A 10,490-nucleotide genomic window follows, 5' to 3' on the forward strand; every position below is an offset into this window, starting at 1 on the left:
TTTTTCCTAGAACATTGGACCCTACGTCACTCGCCCACTCCTTTCTCTTCTTTCAGGACTACCCCCACTCCCACCCCCACACTGTTTAGTGCATAAAACAGAAAAGGGACCTTTTCCTCTTCCCATTCATCAGCTTTGGCCCTTTGGGACTAGCACACCATTCTACTGTATTTCTCTTAGAGTTACCTGAAATAAAAATTATTGAAGTGCAGCTTTACCGTACAATAGAATCATTGTGCACAACGGTAGTCTGAGCCATATTTGTAGTACTTGACTTCTTATTCCTCTCCTCCTTTATAATACGCTGTCATCCAATTTAGAACTGAATTAAGAACAAAGGTCCTGGGGACTTCCAAGGACAGGCCCGCTCACTGTGGGTGCCTGGCAGACAACCTCTTGCTATTAACCCAGTTTGCGAAGCCTGCCCAAAGTTCGCCTCTAAGGGATTCAAACCATGTTCAGGTCTCTGCTACACGTGGAAAGCATTTGTGCTGCACCAGGTTACAACCAGCTGTCCAGGGTCACTTACAGGTAAGGCTCTCTAAGGGCACTCAGCAGGGATAACCACAGGACAGCTGTGTCAACCTGCCTGCCTCAACTTCTTGGCCCCTGCCCCCATCTCATTACCTTTCTCTCCTGCCCAGTCAGGAGCCTGGCATCCGTCCCCCTGCTGTCTCCAGCCCTCCTCTGCTTCTCGTCCATGATGCTAGCTAGCAGTCATTTAGATTTCAACATGATGTGTTTATTACTTTGCATTGCTCCCAAACCAATCTTCACGTTTAGCCTTCAGTGTAACTATAGAATCAAAATATGTTATCCCTCATTGGATTAATGTGATGCATCTACATGAAAGGGAAAGTCAAAAGACGAGTCAGTATATTCCTGTGTGCCCTCAAAATCATACCGTGAAAGCCGTTCCAGTTTCTCCTTCAGTATGGGTTTTGAAAATGGCTCTAGCAGAAAAAGCATGAGGTCATGGAAAATACAGAGGTGATGGCCCTAAACAGGCTTAAGTTCAAATCTGGGCTTTTTAAAACAACCTCTGATCCAGATTCAGTGAACGTATTTTTAAAGCATTTCAGTACAGTCCTTGGTACATAATAGGTGGTCAATAAATAGTAATTACTATTATGTTCAAAAAATGACTGTTTTAGTCACTACTTTTTTTTCTAAATTGGGTGAGGAAGTCTGGGCTCCCCAAATTCTTCAGTGATAATAGTTTCAAACAGTGATCTTTCCCGGGCTCTTTAGAAGATGCTCCCCACAAAAGTTTTATTCTGTTGCTTTGTTGTGTTTTGTTTTGTTTTTTGGATATTAGGTTAGTGTGTGGGAGGCCTAAAAGCACATAGTCTGGTAATTTTCTAGAGAAAAACATTCCAACTGTGGATCCTGTTTTAAAGTGCTGCTCTCAGATTTAAAAGAAGAAATGAAATTGTTTTCTACATAACCCATTAATGACTATTCCTATTATATTCATGTTGCTGTCACCTAGCGGAGAGTTTAGTGGGTAGAAAACAAAGAAAAAGCGTCCTTGGCCGCACCATTTTTCCAGAGTGCACTGCTGCCATCTGGTGGTGAAATATAGCGTTTGCCATTAGTCCATGAAAATGTATTTTACCAAAGGCGTTTTGCAGGTGAAAGCCCAAGTATGCTGCTGTGATTAGCAACAGTGTGATCAGGTGGCCAATAGCTCCTACCTTCCCTCTCAAAACCGCTAATTTTGATTTCCTCTCATCTTGCAAGAAAAGAGACATGACTGCCCTAGAGTCAGACTGATTCCTGAAGACTAGAGGAGGGATCCTCGGCATAAACTCGTGGCTCTACGACACAAGTTATGCTAAAGTCAAAAGTAGAGGTATTCTTAGAGATTGCCTCCTTCCCGACCTCAAATTGGTTAAGAATTTAGGAATATTAAATTATTTACCACTATTTCAGGTAAGGCATGGTCTGAATTGCTTCCTTTTTAGCTCTCTGTAAATATTTTTTAAAATATGTTTTAATTCCTCTCTTCCCTCTACCTATTGTGTAGTACCAGCTTTGAAATTCTCCCCTCGTGTCATTGAAGAGGTAATTTTATCAGATATGAAAAATAATTTTAAAACTGGCGTCAGATAGGGCCGATAAATATCAAGCTCTCTGGATTTCTACTTACTCACAGAGTCTAACGGACTGTGCTTCGTAGAGGAAAGATAACTTTTCTGGTTCCTTCCAAAAACTCACTTAGTCCAGGCTCTTGCCCAACTTGAGGTGAGAATATTCAACTGAAGTGAGCAATTTCTGAAACGGAACACAGCTCCTTGCCAGAGCGGTTGTTCTGCCGTTATTTTATGAACTATGACTCATGTACCTGATCACATTTCCGTCTTTGTGCAGACTGCTGGAAAAACTCCCGAGCAAACTGGGCTCTCTCTTCTTAGGAAGTGCGCTGGGCTTCCTCGTGTGCTGTCCTCATTCAAGGCTCCATCTCATAATCCGTCCTTTGCCTCATCTTCCCCTCTGCCTCAAATAGATGGCATTTCACAGGGCTCTTACTATTTCTCCACACCTTAGGCCTACTGAACAGATAGACGAGGTAGAAAATTCTGCGTGTGTTGGTTTTATGTGCTTCCATGTGTATATAAAAAACAAAGACAAAAGGCTCTCTTTCAAAAGGAAAATTTGAAATTAAATGTATATTTTAAATAAGGAAACCCATGTTTTTGGTATAAAAAGTTCCCTGAAGAGGTTTCTCTGGCCAGAAGAAATGAGGTTCGAGGCTCACACAGTTTTATTCATACTATGCTTACTGTTTTCAAGTTCCTGACAAAAGGAAGAAAGCAAGCATTTGTGTTAGGCTAATTAAATTTGTTAGGTTTTTTTTTTTCCTCCAGGTTATGAAATAAATTCCCTCACATTTGAATTCATGTCCAAGTGGTCCAGGTTGGTGAAACGTTGTTTAGATAATTACCTGAATAATAAAATGATTGTTGTGCTAGATTCCAAATTTTATCAGTCAGTATAAGTGAAATAGTAGTTCATGAAACTTTCTAAACATCTATTTTTTAAAAGGCTAAACCATTTAGAATCAACACTTCATCGTTAAGAGAATCATGTCACTGTATTTCCTGCCACTGTTTTATTTTTTTAATACGATGATCATAAGCCTTTTTCATGAATTCTAAACTTAGTTTTTTAATGGTGTTCTCTTTATTTTTTTTCTCAAGTTTTCATTTGAATTCTAAGTTAGTTAACCTATAAGGTAATATTGGTTTCAGAAGTAGAAACCAGTGATTCATCACTTATATACAACCGCCAATGCTCATCACAAGTGCCCTTCTTAATGCCCATCCCCCATCTAGCCCATCCCCCACCCACCTCCCTTCATCAATCCTCAGTTTGTTCTCTATCATTAAGAGTCTGCTTTGTGGTTTGTGGCCACCTCTTCCTCCTCGTCCTCCTCCCCTTCTTCCTCCTCTTCTTCTTCTTCTTTTGTTTATTATCAACACATAAATGTACAACTTTAGAGCCATTTTTGAGCTATTCAGAAAGATTCTCAGTGGATACCCATGGACAGCTTCCCTGTAAGCCCATACCTACCACACACACACCTCAACCTGTCCGTTTGGCCTTCATTTGAGCTGTCTCGGGCCAGTATCAACACAACAGACATGGTCATTCTTTCTGTGTTTGATAGTCTCAAAACCCTTCCACTTCCACAGTCTCATATCACCTCAACTACAATCTTGTGGGAGAAGTGTCAAACCTGCGTTTTATAAGAGACGAGATTGAGGTGCAGAGCCGTCGGAAGACCTGTCAGAATAAAAACCGGAGTGAGAGCCTCCATGATCTAAACGTATTCTGGTGTTCTTTCCACCCTCATTTTCATCTTCTCATTACCGGCATGAGAGTTTGGTAGATTCCAGATGTTGACAGAAACAGGAGCAGTTTCTCTCTTCTCCCCTCCAAGCTCAGCGTATTCTTTTTCACCTCCAGTCTCCAAGAGTGAATACAGAAAATGCATGATGTAAGTAAGGGCAAACACAGTTGCGCCCGCTGTGCCAGTAAAGGCGAATGCCCTACGGTCATGCCAGTTTGCCCATTTAAGTTCATGTGGCTTCTCTGTAAGATAAGAAGTGCTGACAGCCAAGAGTCTGCTTGGAATTCTCTCTTTCTCTCTCTCTCTGCCCCTCACACTCATGCTTTCTCCTTCTCTCTCAAATAAAGTTAATCAATCAATCAATAAAAAATAAATGAAATAGAAGCCAACCCTAGACCTCTTGATTAAGAATATTCATGGGCTAATTATCCTTTCTTAGTAAGTAATGTTGGTAGAATGTCTTTCCTCTATCACAGTGTTCCAGAGCACAAGACCTGATTTCTCCAGCGTTGCCTTGGATCATGTCAGCCCCAGGAAGTCCCAGCTCCTCTAGGGTCTGGACAGGAGGAGCCTGGTTCCATAGGCATTGGCATCAAACCCACTTGGAGGCGATTATAACCTCCTGCAAGCTTTTAGTTTCACCTCAGCCTCAGAGGCATTCCTGGAATGAATCTCTCAAATGCCCACTCTCCAATCCCGCCACGTGAGGCACCGAGGCACAATGTGGCAACATCACCTTTTAAATTTTACACTCACCAAACACTCTTTGAATTGTTAACCATAGCAAGAGAGGGGTGGAGAGGGAGTAGAAAGGGGGCAGGGGAGGCAGAATTAAAGGATGGCTCTTACTTCCCTGTAACTTGGCGTTAAATTCTCACCACCAGATGGCAGGTGTGCACCAGGATGGGAAACTACTTCCTAAACGATTTGAGAGATGTCGTTCTTTGGTGTCAAAACAGGGAAATCCTGACAAATGAGCGGAGAACTTGCAGAGAACTGGAGTGATTAATTGTGCTGATGAAGCCCTAGCATGGGGAGCAGGGCCCTGCCGAGACTGTCGAGCATGCTGCGGTGCAGGAAGGTGACAGTAATTGAGGTCCCATACTGAGAAGTCTTCAGATGGAGCAGCTCAAGCTGCGCACCCAGAACTCATTAACCAAGTCCTCCATGCAGTCTCTGCTCAAATTGTGGCTCATGGTTGTTAAGAAATGCAGAATTCCAGGACAGCTCAATCCGAATCTTCTTGTTTAACAAGCTCCCCGACTGATTTCTTTCTCTCTTCAGGTTGAGAAAAGATCTTGAAGAGTGTGGGCTCCTTAGCAAACTCTTTCAAAGCTGGGGTTCAGGGATGAGGGGGCCCATAAAGATCCGGGGTTGTTTTGCGAATGTCACAATACTCACTCCAGGCTCTCATGGATGCGCAGTCTACTTGGTAGCATTTCCCTCTGGAATGAAAAGGCAGATATGGAGATCTAAGTGCTCTCTTTGTCCAGGCTGTATCTCCCTGCCTTTATACTGTCCTTGGTAACACTAAACTCATGAGCAGTATAACCCTTAACATATTGAAAACCTGATCTTTATTTAATAATGACTTAGTTTAAAATGTTGTGCTGAGGGGTGCGTGGGTGGCTCAGTCTGACTACAGCTCAGGCGGGTCGTGATCTTGCGGTCCGTGAGTTCGAGCCCCACGTCGGGGTCTGTGCTGACAGCTCAGAGCCTGGAGCCTGCTTTGGATTCTGTGTCTCCCTCTCTCTCTGCCCCTCCCCTGCTTGCTGTCTCTCTGTCTCAAAAAGAAATAAACATGGAAAAAAAATGGTTGTACTGAAATTGGTACTGCATTTTAAATGGAATCTTAGAAATATGTTTTGTGCAGGAAGAAATACTGAGAAAGCCTGGGCCATGATGGGTAATACAATAGTGATTTCTTGTGTGTCAGCAAGATTTTTGTGTGAGTTAGAGGTTAGCATTCTTGCCACATATTGTCTTTAACACTGGTTTCTGGGATACAAAGTGAATCCATCTGATCCCAAATTTATGTCTCAGGTTTCAATTCTACAGCCACCGACTTGAGTGAGGAGAAAAGGAGCTACTGATCTGCCTCCAGAAAATAGTGTTGGGGCAAATTCAATCAGCCATTGATCAGGAGTACTAAGTCAGTCTCATTCAGGTTCGTATTTTAACTCTGAATTTCCTGCACCCTTTTCTGGAGGGGATACAAGTCTGGGAAGGATAAGTCCATCCAGATAATCTTCTGCACACCCATGGCAGGGGGAGTGGCATTCCTTTGTTGGTGGCATCAGTGCTATGTGGTACTGGCTCCTATGGTGACACAATAGTCACCCATACAGTGTTCTGGGATTGCCAGCCATTGGCTGTCTTCCAAAGGTCCCCATGCCTCACTGTAATGTGCATCTCCTTCAGTCTGTGACTTTCTTTTGGTCAAGTGGCCTCTCGGGATGGTCATCAGCTCACTTTCCAAGTTCATTTTCACAGCTTCCCCTGGAGCCATGGGAACAGTATGGACCCCTTCGATGCTACTCCCATGCCACAGGGAACAGTGGGTAAAACATGACTCTTCTGTCGTCCACATGTGCCGTTTTTTTTATTTTTACTCTTTCCCCAGAACTCCTTGAAGGGGGTACATCTCTGAGGTTTCTGTTCTTAAGCTACATCCAAGGAATGGCAAATTTGTTTCATCTCTCAGAAACCCCCTATTTTTCAAGGTACCCACTTAAATTACCTTCCTTTCCCTTCTTCACCCACCCTTGGGCATAAGTGAGAATCTCCATTCCTCTGTCCATCTAAAGCAATATTCCTTAGTCAGCTGTGTCCTCCTAGAGCTTGATTTTTTTTTTTTTTTAATCATTCCAAGGCAGGAAGGCAATTGGTGTGATCTGGTATACCCCTTTTGAGTCTGTCCTGTTTTGTGATAAGAGCAGCTTCTTTGAATGATGCGATTTAGATTCTGGTCCTTGCCCTCCGTGGAAGTCTCCTTCACGTTTGTCAATGCAGTCTGAGGTAGAAATCATTTGGGACGATGGCAGGAGATATGCTAGGGAAAGAGAAAGAGATCAATTATCAGTATTTCATTAGTCCTTCCCATTTTGTCTTGCCACATATATGGGTACCCATGGAGAGTGAATCATGGCATCATCTTAACCCCTTTTATCTATTTCATTGCATTTCCTTTGAGAACCTATCCACAAGGAAATGATCAATGTTACCACGTTCATCTAGACTGTAAGGCATTTCTGGAATCTCCCCAGAGTGTTAGGAACCATTGTGGGAAACGCTGAGTAAAATGTATTTGACAAGAGTCAAAACTATAGCCATAGAGAAAAGATCAACTGTGGCCAAGGTTTGGGGAGATTTGAGTGCATGCTTACAAAAGGGCAGCCTGAAGGAGTTTTGGCGGTGATGGAATTGCTCTATATCCTAATTCTGCTGGTAAATACACAGATCTATGCATGCATTAAAACCTTAAAAACTATGCACCAAAATGTCAGTTTTATTGGACTCTATCATCTCTCTATCTATCTGTCTATCTATCTATCCATCCATCCATCCTTGAATGGTATATGAAAGCTTATTCTCAGAAAGTTCTACATCAAATAGTTTCTATAAGTAGGCTTAAATGAGCTGCCTTTTAAAACGTAGGTGAAGGAGTACCTGGGTGACTTAGTTAAGTGTCTGACTCTTGATTTCAGCTCAGGTCATGATCTCACACTTTGTGAGTTTGAGCCCCATGTCAGGCTCTGCACTGACAGCGTAGAGACTACTTGGGATTCTGTCTCTCTCTCTCTCTCTGCCCCTTACCCTCACTCTCTGTCTCTCAAAATAAATATAAATGAACTTAAAAAAAAGGAAAAGAAAAAGTAAGTGAAAGTTGGGATTATTTTAGAGTTCTGTGTTGTGTTTATGTCCTGAGATAGGCTGGTTCTACCACCTGCAGATGAATTCCTAAAACAAATATTCCAGAGGATTTCCATGAATTCTTTATCACCAAAAACAATAGTACGATGTCCAGCCTATAGATTCATTAATCTTTTTACTAGTGTACCCATTTAATATTTGGGAACTCTTTCCATTTCATTCAGTATTTTAAAACAGTTTGGTTGTTCTCACTCTCTTACCCAAAATTATGCTCTAAAATTGCATCCCGTTGTATCTAGTATAGGTGTTTGTTGTGTCAAGAAAATCAAAGAATGTACCTGAAGGTGCATCAGCCTGTTTTACGCAAGGGGCTTCTTTTGTTAATATCTTGTATTTGCTACAATCCCAGAAGTGTTGATCCAAGTACAGCAGGAGGTATTCGCTATGGCATAGACCCCCCTTGTTCAGCCAATAAGTAATTGAAAGCAATTACCAAGCAGGAATTAGTAATTCTATTACCTAAAAACCACCTTAGCAAGAAAGCCTAGGGACTTTTGTGGCACAGCTGTGGCCTTAGCAGTGGATTCAGCAGTAGTCGCTAGAGTTAAGGGGCACTGTTGTCACATGCCTTAACATGGACAGAAAGCAAATAGCGAAAAGGCAAAAGGAATAAAGGTTTCATACTGGAGATGAAGATCTTGATCTGTGAACTGTCTGCCTCAAGATCGTGTCTGCTTCTGGGGAGGAGCTTACCTAGTCAATTTTTTTTTTTTTTTTTGCCGGTTGTTTTGAGAAATAACTGACGTGCATCACTACACGGATTTAAGGTATACAGCATGGTGGTTTGATTTCCATATATGGCAAAATGATGACCACAATAAGTTCAGCTGACATCCATTTTCTTGTACAGCAATAATAGAAAAAAAGAAGCAAACATTCTCCTGGTGATAAGAAGTCATAGGATTTACTTTCTCACCAGGGTTCCTGTATATCCCATGGCAGTGCCAGCCACAGTCATCATGGCACCTCACATCACTAGCCCTCATTTACCTTACATAACTGGAAGTTTGTACCTTGTGACCACCTTCCCTTCTCCCAGACCCTTCACCTCTTGTAACTACAGGTCTGAATTTCTTTTTTTTTTTGGTAAGTTTTTTTTAAGGTTCCACATGGAAGCAAGATCAAACCATATTTGTCTTTCACTGTTGGGCTTATTTCACAATCCCACCAATAGTGCGTAAGGGTTCCCTTTTCTCCACATCCACGCCAGCATTCATTGTCTCTTAGTTTTTGTATGATGACAGTTAGCAGAGAGAAAAAGCAAGTAGCAAAGAAGAAAAGGGAATAAAAGTTTTCATACTGGAAATGAAGATGGCATAACATCTCATTCTAGTTTTAATTTGCATTGCCCTAATGAGTAGTGATCTGGAGCATCTTCTCATGAACCTGTTGGCCTTTCATATATCTCCTGTGGAGATATAGCTATTCAGGTCTTTTATACATTTTAATTAATTAATTTTAATTTTTAGAGAGAGAGAGCACGCTAGTAGGGGAGAGAGGCAAGGGGACAGAGGGAGAATCTCAAGCAAGCTCCACATTCAGTGCAGAGCCCGATGGGTAGCAGCTCAACCCCACAACCTTGGGATCATGACCTGACCCAAAATCAAGAGTCAGATGCTCAACCTAAGGAGCCACCCAGTTGCCCGTATCCGTTTTTAATTGGGTTATTGGTTTTTTTGCTGTTGAGTTGAATGAGCTCTTTATATATGTCTGATATTAATCTTTTATCAGATATATGCTTTGCATATATTTTTTCCCATTCTGCAGGTGGTCTTTTCACTTTGTTGATGGTTTCTTTTGTCCTGCAGAAGCTTTTTAGTTTGATGTACTTCCATGTGTTTATTTTTTATTGTAATTCTGTATTTTTTAAGTGTCACAGCCAAAAAAAATCATTACCGAGACCCATGTCGATGAGCTTTATTCCTGTTTTCTTTCAGTTCTATGGTTTTGTCTCGCATTTAAGTCTTTAATCCATTTTGAGTTAATTCTGTGAGTGTAAGATATCAGTTCAGTCTTATTTTTTTGTATGTTAATATCTAATTGCTTCAGCATCATTTATTGAAAAGGCTCTCTTTTCTTCATTGAGTATTCTTGGCTCCCAGTCAGGTATTAGTTGACCATATATTCATGGGTTTATTTCTGGGCTCTCAATTCCATTTGCCTGTTTTTGTGCCAGTACCATACTGTTTTGATAGCTATAGCTATATAGGATAGCTTGAAATCAAGAAGTGGGATGCTTTGTTCTCCTTTCTCAGGATTTATTTGCCTATTTGAGGTCTTTCGTGGTTCCACGATTGTGTTTTCTATTTCCGTTAAAATATCATTGGAATTTTGATAGGGATTGCAATGAATCTATAGATGGCTTTATCTTAACAATATTCATTCTTCCAGTCTGTGATCACGAGATACCTTTCCACTTAGGTATCTCAGACTTCCAGTCTGTGTATCGCGAGATACCTTTCCTGCAGCTTTACTGAATCCATTGATTAGATCTAACAGTTTTTTCGTTAAATCTTTAGGACTTTCCATCTATGAAATCATGTCATCTGCACATATCAACAATTTTACTTCTGCCTTTCCATTCTGTTGAATGGAAGTGGTGAGAGTGGGTGCCCTTGTCTTGTTCCTGATCTTAGAGGAAAATATTTCAACCCTTCATCATTGAGTACAATTTTAGCTATGGGCTTGTCATATATGGCCT

Source organism: Panthera uncia (assembly GCF_023721935.1).
Source record: "Panthera uncia isolate 11264 chromosome A1 unlocalized genomic scaffold, Puncia_PCG_1.0 HiC_scaffold_17, whole genome shotgun sequence".
Lineage (NCBI taxonomy): Eukaryota > Metazoa > Chordata > Mammalia > Carnivora > Felidae > Panthera > Panthera uncia.